Source organism: Falco rusticolus, chromosome 5 (assembly GCF_015220075.1).
Source record: "Falco rusticolus isolate bFalRus1 chromosome 5, bFalRus1.pri, whole genome shotgun sequence".
NCBI classification, from domain to species: Eukaryota; Metazoa; Chordata; class Aves; order Falconiformes; family Falconidae; genus Falco; species Falco rusticolus.
Genome location: NC_051191.1, coordinates 37,954,979 through 37,965,661, shown reverse-complemented (window position 1 = coordinate 37,965,661; position 10,683 = coordinate 37,954,979).

Below are 10,683 nucleotides of genomic sequence, written 5' to 3'. Positions count from 1 at the left end.
GGCAACAATTCCTTCTCCTCCTACTTCTGCAGAAGGAGTCTAGCCTTGGCCACTGCGATGAGTAGTGGGGTTCGACCCCGTCACTAGAATGCTGCTTCTTTCGCAGAGCTGGATGAAAAACCGTTAGTTTCACACTGTTTGGAGGGCATCTGAATTTGGGCTGAAGAGCAAGCGTCTGCATTTCTTCTCTTGCTTAGACCTTATTATTCACATGGCATCCTTGAAAGAGGTGGATTTTCTATTTTGTGAAGACAGATCAATGAAGGACTTGTATTTTCTGTGTTTTGAATATGCAAAACTTGTATGTGTGATATTAAGTGCTTTTGTTTGAACGGTAAAAAAATCCTGAATATCTAACAAAAGTGAAAATATGTAATTACCGCTTCCTTATGCTGATACGATGGTCTTTTTACAATACAGTTGACTTAATTGTACTGCTTGGTGCTAACAGTTTTTTTAGGTGAACTGAGATACCTTTCCTGTATATTTTGACTTATTGTGAAAAGCAAACCCATGAATCTGCTACTGTGAATTAATTAAAATTGCTGGTATATTTATGGTGATGGCTAAGGATATCTTTTTGATACTAATTTTAGTGTGTTGATCACTTATTACAATGGCTTAAACTTGGAAAATATTAAAACATTTACAATAAATGTGCATAACTGTCTCTTACATTTTTAAAAATGAGAGTTAATTTTTCAGTCTTTGTGAGACCTAACTATGAACAGGTCATGGTTAATCTTGAGTTCATAGTGGAAGTTAAAGCTCTAGCTAAACACTTGAAAATAAGTTGGTGCCTTAGTACTGCTTCTAATTCACAGTTCTAATGTATTTATAATATTCAGAAGAGCTGGGCAAGGTTATAGATACTTAACTTTGCCTCTGTTCTTTAATTGTTTGAACTCATTTTATTTAGAATACAGGCAAAGGCTGCTCTTGCACCTCTGCTGAATGTAAAGTGCCTTGTAGAACATAGGGAACATCGTTACTTGCTGACAGGTTTAATCTGATGATACTTCATTTCTGCCCTGTGCAATGCGTTAATCTGGTAATTCAAGCCCGGTCATAAACTAAACTTTTTAAAAGCTAGGTATTGTCATGCTCACTAATGAACTAATACGTTAAGTGCTCTTACTAGTAGGTTTTCTTTGAAGTGAAATAGCGATCAATGTTGTTGACTGTCCACAAATTTAAAACATACCCTGGCTTTTTTTCCCCCACCTTAATTGGAATGGGCAAAAAAGAATAACATAGCTGCCTGCTCTTCACATCCTAACGAACAGCACATCTCAAATAGAGCCCTTTGAGGTCTGATCTGGAAGTTAGGGTGGTATTTTCACCACCTACCTTTAGGCATCTATTTTAGCTGGCTAATCCACTAGTCCCTCTCTCTTCAGTGGAGAAGGCAGCGATCGATCCCTGATGTAAGTCACATTTTCAAGTGCCTTTAGCATTATTTGATCTGAAGTATCCTTTCAAGGGGCTTGTCTCTCTGTGTTGATTGTAAGGGAGGTAAAGGCGCTTCAGCTAAGCTAAGTGTCTCTAGGTGGGTGGTGTGAAATAGTCCTCCCTGTTGCTTTCCCTTCTTATGCTCAGGCAACTTGGGAAGAACTAGAACTTAACTTGCTTTGTAGCTTTTTGGGTTTGAGGGAGAGAATCAATGGGAGTAAATTATGTTCAAGCATACTACCATTAAACACTTACTTGTTTATCTCCTGTGTAAAAGACCTCCCTTAAACTTCGCTTGCCACCTGAACAATCAGTTCTTTGTGTTCTGGATGGTGACTTCAGAGTTCAGGAGAATGTTAAGAATCTGTGCTAAAATAAGATAGTGCTACTGAAATAATGCAGGTAGGAGGACTACTGGCGAGATACATAATGGATGAGGTGGTTTGTCCTCATGTCCTCTTAATGTCTCGGTTGCATATTGCTCGGTGTAAGGTTTTAGGTGCATATGTGTGAATTATTTCCTTGAGGAGTTGCATTCAAGATGCTTGGCTTTGATTTAGGGTTATCCATGCATTTCTTTGTTCAGAACCCTTCTCAGTCTTGAAGTATCGAAATTAGTCAAGTTCCATGCTTAGCATTGTCCCAGTCTCAGTCCTTCCTGCTTTCACTGTCCAGCTTGCATAGCTTGCTTCTATGAGGAAGGCTGCGACATCGTGCTTTGAGGCAAAAAGATTCTTCAGTGGAATGGAAAGCCTTATCTCAGCAATATTGTAAAAGTCAAAGTTGGTGTTTCTGAAAATACTGTGAAAACCTCAAATGGAAAGAGTAGCTCATATCTTGCGAATTCAGTGACCCTTTATTGTGATTTGATGAATTGGTTTGGAAAGAAAAATTGCATCATGCCAATTAAGAAACTGTACTGCTGGCACATTATTGTCTATGGCATTGTCTCTTGCTGAATTTTTTCCCCCTTTATTCTTTAGAGGTTTCACTCAGTCAAGCTTCTTGTGTGAATTTGTTGTAGAAGCATTAAAATAGGCACATGGCTGAGTTGATGGAATTTCTGTGCAAAGTTATTTAGTTTATAGTATCCCTATTGTGTATTGTTTGCTGTGCTGGGTGAGAAAGTACTGCAAGAAATATTCCTCTAGCTTTTCTGAGCACTTCTTTTGACTCATGGAATAATAAAAATGCATTGAGATTCTCAGCATAGTCAATTAAGCTTTAGATGCTCTTATTCCCTGGTTTGATGTCTTTTTGCGCTATTGTCTTACCTATTTTGTGAAGAACAGTCACCAGCTGCTCACCCCTCCAGCTACTGCCTGTCAGTGCTGCTTCAAAAGATACTGGCATGCATCAACCTAAAATCTTAGATTCAAGATAGTCGCTTCCCTGCAGGGTGCGGTTGCCCTCTCTGTCACCAAGGAGAGTGCCGTGTTCCCATGCTAGCAGAATTGGTATTTGAGAACTTGTCTTCACTGAGGGCTGGCTTGGTGGTTCTACTTTAATAGATCCTGAGCCACGCACATAATGAGCGAGACCTCCTACTTACACTGGGAAGCAGCTTAAGACAGTAAGAGGAAATGCCAGTTTCTAGAGAATTATGTCTATAAATACATAAGTACTTACTTAAAATACATCAATGCGTCTAACAAGTTATATGTGCGGCTTTTCATTGGATGCATTATTTCCTCTGTAAGAATGAGTACTAAGTTAACATAAGGAAATGCTTACACTAGTAATTATAAATGAAAGTGGACCACATTCTTTGAAGCTTATTTGCATCTTCCGCTGTTACTCAATGAAATGATGGAAATTGGTTCTAGAACATTGCTTCTAGAGGCAGTAATATATTTATTTTATTCTATTTTATTTTTCATGGTATATGCCTCTGGAGAGATTCTTTCTGAAGCAGGAGTGTCATTAAAAAAAAAAGTGTGAATGTTTGGGAAATTGTCTTCAATATCCAGAATCTAGTTATCTAGTATGCCTTGAATATTGGTCTTCTAATATATATTTGGATCATAATTTATACAGATTTATAAACTATAAGAAAGTACTCAATCTTTTGAGCTGAGCAAGTTGAGTTTCTCGCTGAGACTCTTTTAGCCTCTGAGCTGCATTAACGTACAGGCTTCATGAATTTCTGTCAAAAAAGAACACATGTCCTGCTGCTGAAAGTGTTAAAGGTGGGGAAGGACTGAAAAAATACAACGAAAAATGTTACCTTTACTGGGGATTTAGTGGAACAGCTGAAGTGAAAGGCTCACATTTAATGGGAAGGGGCTAGATTGTGCCCTTGGACGTGGACAGTGCTACATGACAGTGAAAGCTGCTGTGTTTGGTCTGGGAAGCGAGTCTAAAGACTGCATGTGAACTTCTATTTCTGCTCCTTGGCCAAGACTTTACCTGCAGAAAGGGGGCTCCCACCTGGCCTTCCAGCTTCTCTTCCCAAGTTTGCTTATTTTTGCTGTCTTTCCATTTTCTTTGTACCTAAATTTCTCACTCTTGCCCTATTAATTTGTGTACCCTGCTTGCTTCTGCAACCCAGGCAAAACTGCCTGTATCTTTGCAGTTAATAGCATGGGAAGTTTGCCTGCCTGTTTATGCTTTTGGTGAAGTTCGTGGTGGCTGCAGCAAAGAACTGTCTTGGTGCCTCAGATTAACTACATCCAGAACTTAGTGATGTGAATGCGTATACAAATGGAAAAAAATCCAGTCTTGCAACTTCTTTCATAAATGTTGAAAGTCTCTTCTTTTTCTAGGCCAGCTAAGAAAGTAACGGTGTGATGTCTGGTTATCAGGTCCCTTCCTGGTCCCTGATCACCTTGGTCCTTCTTTCCACCCTCTCTACAGTAACTTTTGAAGCCAAAAACTGTCTTCAGCCACTTGAAAGACAGTTGAAGTTTTAAAAGAAAATTATGTTCTTCTGACTTCCGTGAAAATAGGTTTAAGTGTCTCATCACCAAAGTACTGTGATATTTCCCAATTCTGCCTTTCACTTGAAGAGAACTGAGAGTGTGCCTCATCCTGTTCTGAGGGGTGCTTTTTTTGCCCTCCATTTCATCCTCTGCAAGAAGTGAGGATTTTGCCTTGTGTGTGTCTTAAGCCTTTTCCCACAAAAATGATATGAAGGAATTGGTGCGAAAATGCTGGTTTTGAATAAGGCAAGGTCATACTTATCGTACGTTCTGTGTGGAGGTTTGTGTGTGTTGGAAGAGAGGATAGTTTTGCTGTTGGTTAATGTTAGGAGGGACTGTTCAAGTGGAAGCCCAGTGACCCAGTATTACCTGTGGTACATGTTCTTGGAAGGGTGTGTTTCTTTGATGCCAAGACTTTTGACCAGAAAGGCAAGAGCATCCTTTGTATGCCATCTGCAAAGAAAAACAGTAGGTGCGGAAGCAAAGAAAACGGTATGGTGATAACGTTTTCATCAGGTAGTGGTGATGCAGCTGTTAGAGACGCACGTCTCTCGTGCAGTGGCAAGTGTGGTGGTATGCCCAGCCTAATGGAGATAACGCAGAGGGGCCAAAAAAGAAGTCAAAACCTGAGACATCTCTTTGAGAGCCCCTGTGGTGTTTCCACTCCTGGTATGGGAGCATGGGACCTTCAGAACCTTCTAAAAAATTTATTGCTACATCAATAACCTATGTAATAGGTACTAATTCAGGTAAGAAAGCCACCACCTGGATCTGTTTTTCCATTCCCCGTATCTTAACAGGACAGATCCCACTATTTTATGTTTCCTTGAATGATTTTTAGGAGCATTGTAGCTGAACCCTGAGTTATACCAGGAGGAAGATGAGGCCAAGGAGGTAGATGTTTAATGGTGTGTGTCCTTTTTGTTCTTGCTATTCCAAAATTGAACACATAGATTAGAAGCCAAGGGAGATACAGTACTAAAGTACAGTCCTCTGTGTAACACTGTGTCTGTGCAATGAATGCACAGGCTAAACGGTGCAGTCTGACTCTGTGAAGCCCTGGGCTTCTTCCACCTGTGGTTTAACCCCAGCAGGCAACTGAGCATCAACAGCTGCTCACTCACACGCACCCCCATCCCACCCCCACCCCCCCTCTGGGATGGGGGAGAAAATCAGAAAGGTAAGAGGGAGAAAACTCCTGGGTTGAGATAAAGACAATTTAATAGGTAAAGCAAAAGCCCTGCCTGCAAGCAAAGCAAAGGAATTAATTCACCACTCCCCATGGGCAGGCAGGTGTTTGGCCATCCCCAGGAAAGCAGGGCTCCATCATGTGTAGCAGTTACTTGGGAAGACAAAACACTGTAGCTCTGAACGTTCCCCCCTTCCTCCTCCTTCTGCCAGCTTTATATGCTGAGCTTGGTGTGGTGTGGAATATCCCTTTGGTCAGGTGGAATCCGCTGTCCCAGCTGTGTCCCCTCCCAACTGCTTGTGCCCCCCCAGCCTGTGCACTGGTGGGGTGTGGTGAGGGGCAGAAAAGACCTTGGCTCTGTGCAAGCCCTGCTCAGCAGTTACTAAAACATCCTTATATTTTCAACACTGTTTCCAGCACAGATCCAAAACAGCCCCCTGCTAGCTACTATGAAGAAAATTTACTCCAGCCAGAACCAGCACACTTGAAGATTAACAGGTCATCTCTGTACTGCAAGGCAGCAGCTACGCTTTACAGTAGGAAACCTATTCCTAAAACTTTGTGGCAATGTGGGCTGCTGTAGTGAGGAGACTGTCCATCTGTAGCATACCTCAGGGCTACACCAGCATGTGTAGTTTACATAAGGGTCTTTATATATAATAAACTACAGCCCTTCAGCACGTCCTGCAAAGTCGATTTACTGCTATCTTGCACCTAGTTCTTGCTGCTTGTGTCTAGCTAGGACTGCTTCAAGGCCATCTGTGTTACGTAGGATGGAACAAGGACGTCTACAGTCACCTGGTTGGAGTTTGGATCTTAAATTCTCTATCATCCTAGATTTCAAAAGCTTTTCTGTCTGGAAAGCTGCCTGTACCTCCTTACAGGTCTAGGTCAAACTACAACTTACCCCTCACTGAGGAGAATTTTTGGCTTAGGTGAACAAGGTGGGAATTGCCGGCAGATTCAGGACAACTGCATGAGTGGGACTGCATTTCAGGTCTGTGGGTGAAGAGCTGTCACTCTCCCAACTGCATCAGTACACCTCTTGTCAAGAGAGCAACTACCCTCTATGGAGCCTTGCTGCCTCCAATTCTGGTCACCTGGTGGACAATTACTTTAGAATGGATAAATGTGATGTCTGAATCCATGTTCATGGGTGGTTTGTATTGTGGTGGTGCAAAAGCTTACTATATGGTGTCTTGTCTAGAGTTCTCGGGCTAAGCAGAAACTAAATCGCTTCCTTGCCTCCACTTACCTACCTGCCTTACCTTGTTAGGGGCCAGTACCTACATATACAATGGGCAGTGCTGAATACGTGGTATCTGCCTGAGGTTGTCTTTCTCAAGGTGATAATTGTAAGCATTACCAGGGAGTATGCATGCATTGTCACGGTACGTATCTATCTTGTGCTGTTCTGTGTCATGTAACCCTGTCTGATTTACACAGTGGTTTCAGTCAGGTGCTGAGATTTGGCAGCCTAGAGATCTAGTGTGGCAGTGTAATAGTAATCTTACGAACTAGGCTTATTCCTGGTGCCAGCAGTATTGTGGCAGTCTTTTGTGCTGCAAAACCTGAATATGGACCCAAGAAATCCTTCTGGCAGCAAGGATGCAGTAGGTTACTTTTTTATAACCCCATGTAGGTTTAGCTAGAATGCCTAGATGTAAGGTAGGTCTGAAATGGCACGTATAAATGTACAATGCGAGAGCTAGCACTGCTGTCCACATTAAATGTTTATCAGTGTGCCAGTCTGCCAGCTACAATGCCATTTTCCAGGTCCCTCAGGCTTCTTCCCTCTCTTGTGACCTAGCTTTTCCACTACTCCCCAGCCTCATGAACATCTATCTTCTTTCCAGTACCTGAAAGATTGCTTTCTAGTTGTGTTAGTCCCTGATGTCATACATGGTCTGTCATGCATCCTCTACCCAGCTGCTGTCTTTGCTACTTCAGTGCATGGATATAGGCTAGAATAGAAAAAAGAAAATAGGGAAAGGTGGCAGAAGCAGCAAGTGCTTACGTTTACTAATCCTTTTTTAATGGTTGAAAAGTAAAGTGGTCTAATAAGGCAACAAAGTGCAAGGCCAGTAGTGATGCTAATCAAAACCCAAATGAAATGATCAGTGCAAGGTCTAGTGGGAGCAGAGGTCCTTAAGCGTTTATGTAATGTGTTCTCCCCTCCCTTTCCCAGCCTTGTACTACCTACGGCCCTGCTGTTGTAACAACATAGTGGTGGAGTGCTTAGAATATCACACGGCTTCTGACAGCCCCCAGCAGCCACCACATGAGCTGCAGCAAGCTGAAGTTGAATCTGGAGGCAGCACACAAATGGTTCAGGTGCCATTAGGATCTTCTGCTTCTAAAAGTCCTAATGCAGGTGGCTCAGCTGGCCATGATGGCCGTGTGAAAGCCTGGCCAGATGGCTGCGGTCAGCTTATGCCAAGACTGGGCTTGGCATTTTCCCAGAAAATCCTTTATGGTAATTCTGAGGTCTTTATGGTACCCTCCGCAGGCTGCTGTTGACTGGGGTGGCAGGAGCTGCGGAGCAGCGGGGCCCACCTTCAGAAGAACCAGCAGAGGCAGAGAGTGAACCACTGGAACTGTCCCTAATGATAGCTGCAGATGGCATAGCGATCGATGGGACAGTCCATGTGGAACATTTAATGTTACAAAGCAATCCAGAATGTTGTTATTCACAGTCCAACATATTTAATACTGTCAATCATGAAGTACCATATCTACTAGCAAAAAAGTAGGCTACATCCGCAGGATGTGTTGTATAGAGACCTAAAAGTAGTTTGAGGTAACAGATGGCAACTCTCGGTCTGTTATATAAAATTATTTGTAAACGTCAGGAAAAAAAATAAAAATAGAATTAATTCACTCAAAAATTCCTACTGGTTTAAAGAACATATTGAGATTATATCTGATGGATAATAGGAGTGTTTCACAGGAAAATGATTGCAGTGGACCTGGTGTTTTGAAAATTAAGCCTAAATGGTAGAAAAAGAGGGCTTCTCTTCTCTTCATCTCTTTTGGAATTTATTATTTGAGTAAAAGATGTGCAGCTTTTACCTGCAAAGTTGACACCGTTGTGGGTCACTGCACCTACAGACTTGTGGGTTCAGTCATGATGCACGAAAATCCCAAAGTTGTCAGACTAAGCCAGAGCAGCAAGGACTGAGGTGATCTTACTGTCTTTACTGACTCTGATCTTGTCCCAACCATTACCTGAAATACCAAGACTTGGCTACTTTCGATTGTCCCTTTGTGCTTCGGTTTCTCCCTCTTTCTTTTCAAGTCCTTCTGATTTTTGCCTTTATGCTAATCAAGTCTTGTTTAATTAGTCAGAAGCTTGTCTTCTGCAATCTTGTGACCAGGTAAAAAGCAGTGTCTTTCGTGTGATAATAGTTTTGGCAGAACCTGAAGTGACTGAAAGATGATACATCTTTTCATTAATAGTAACTGGTGTGGAAGAGTCTAGCAAGACCAAATGGCATTTTCTTATTTGTTTAGTGTTTAGAATTTTTTTTCTCCCTTTTTCTCTTGTTATATTTGTACCTCCCTCAGCTTCGGGACGTGAATCTCTAGGCTATTTCAATTTGTTTTCCCAGCTGCAAAAACACCATTAACACTGTTATCAACATTTTGTTTTGTCAGGACTGTCAAAACAGGAGTGTTTTTTCTATTCTGTATTTTAGTATATCTAAAACAATGGGAAAAGGGATACAACTGAAGATTTAGGTTACCTTTCAAATGATTTAACTGGGTAGGCTTTGCCACTGCCTCCCCCACAGTCTTTTTAAAGGGCTTGCACGTTTCTAGTATGGTTGCCTGTAACAGAATTAAGCAGGGTGAGATTGCTGGGCTCATATCCCTGACATTCCATACAGTACCACACAGCATCATGTTAACCACTGTGTACTGATTTTGGCAGTATACCTGGGCCAAGGCAGTCAACACAGAGACTTTACCTCATTAAACAAAGACTGAGAAAAGGGGCTGGTGTCATTGTAGCCCCCTTGAAGTGGACTTCTGCTACAGAGCTTCAGTATACAGAAAGAAAGCTATTAAGCTGAACAAGGTGATCTTCCCATCATATAGCACTTGATTATTGTATATTGGTGGACTGATCATCTTAATTCAGAAAGAAAATGGGACTATTGGAGAGAATTCAAAGAATGAAGTGTTTGGGGGAAAAGTCTCAAGATGCAAGCCATACACGTATGCAGCAGATCAAAGAAAAGGATGGAAGGTAACATAGCATTTATATATGGCAAAGTAAACGGATTTGTGGGGAGCTTTTAATAATATATAGAGGCACAGAAGATGCAGCTGTATCTTATGCCATTAATTTCTACGGTGTGAGTGCTAGGAGTGATTCAACATTTGAACAACTGACTGGGAAAAGTGGTAGAACGGAAACATGGTATAGGTATTACAACTACTTCTTTAAAAAACACACACTGGTCCATGTTTGATGTTAGAGATTTGAAAAAAATTATGGCTGTTGTATAGAGCGAGTGATGACAGTACTGCTAGGCCAAAATGGTACCTGGGAATGGCTGTCTTCAGCATCGAACTCCATGGCTACTCAATAGCTAAGCTTTTGCAGTGATTTCAAAGCAGGATTCAAAGCCTGGTCATCAAAACAGGCAGGCTCTTCTACTTGGTTCTGTGGGCCCTGGACCTCTCTTTCCTAGCAGTCAGTAATCCTGCCACCCTTACTGTACTTAAATTCCTCCGCTCCATTGAGTCCAAGAGGACAATAACCATGGTAATGGTCCTTCTCTTCTTTCTGTAGTGCAAAAATCTGCAGAATGCCTATGGCTATTAACTGAAAACTCAAACGTCAGCGATTTCCTTCCTCTTCTCCTCCTAGCCAGGAAAAATAAAATCATTAACAATGCACTGTTGCATATTGTACACCACTTTTCACTACGAAATACAGTTATTGTGTGCCTGTCACCAGTGTTTCCTTAGCTTCATATCCTGCTGCATTCGCTGTTCCTAGAAATCATGCTGAACTTGCGTTCCTCATTCTGGTTCACAAGGCACGTGTCCACCTCTAGCTTAGGGACATTCTTTTGGCCTTTGGAATAAGTTGTTTCATTCTGCAGCAAC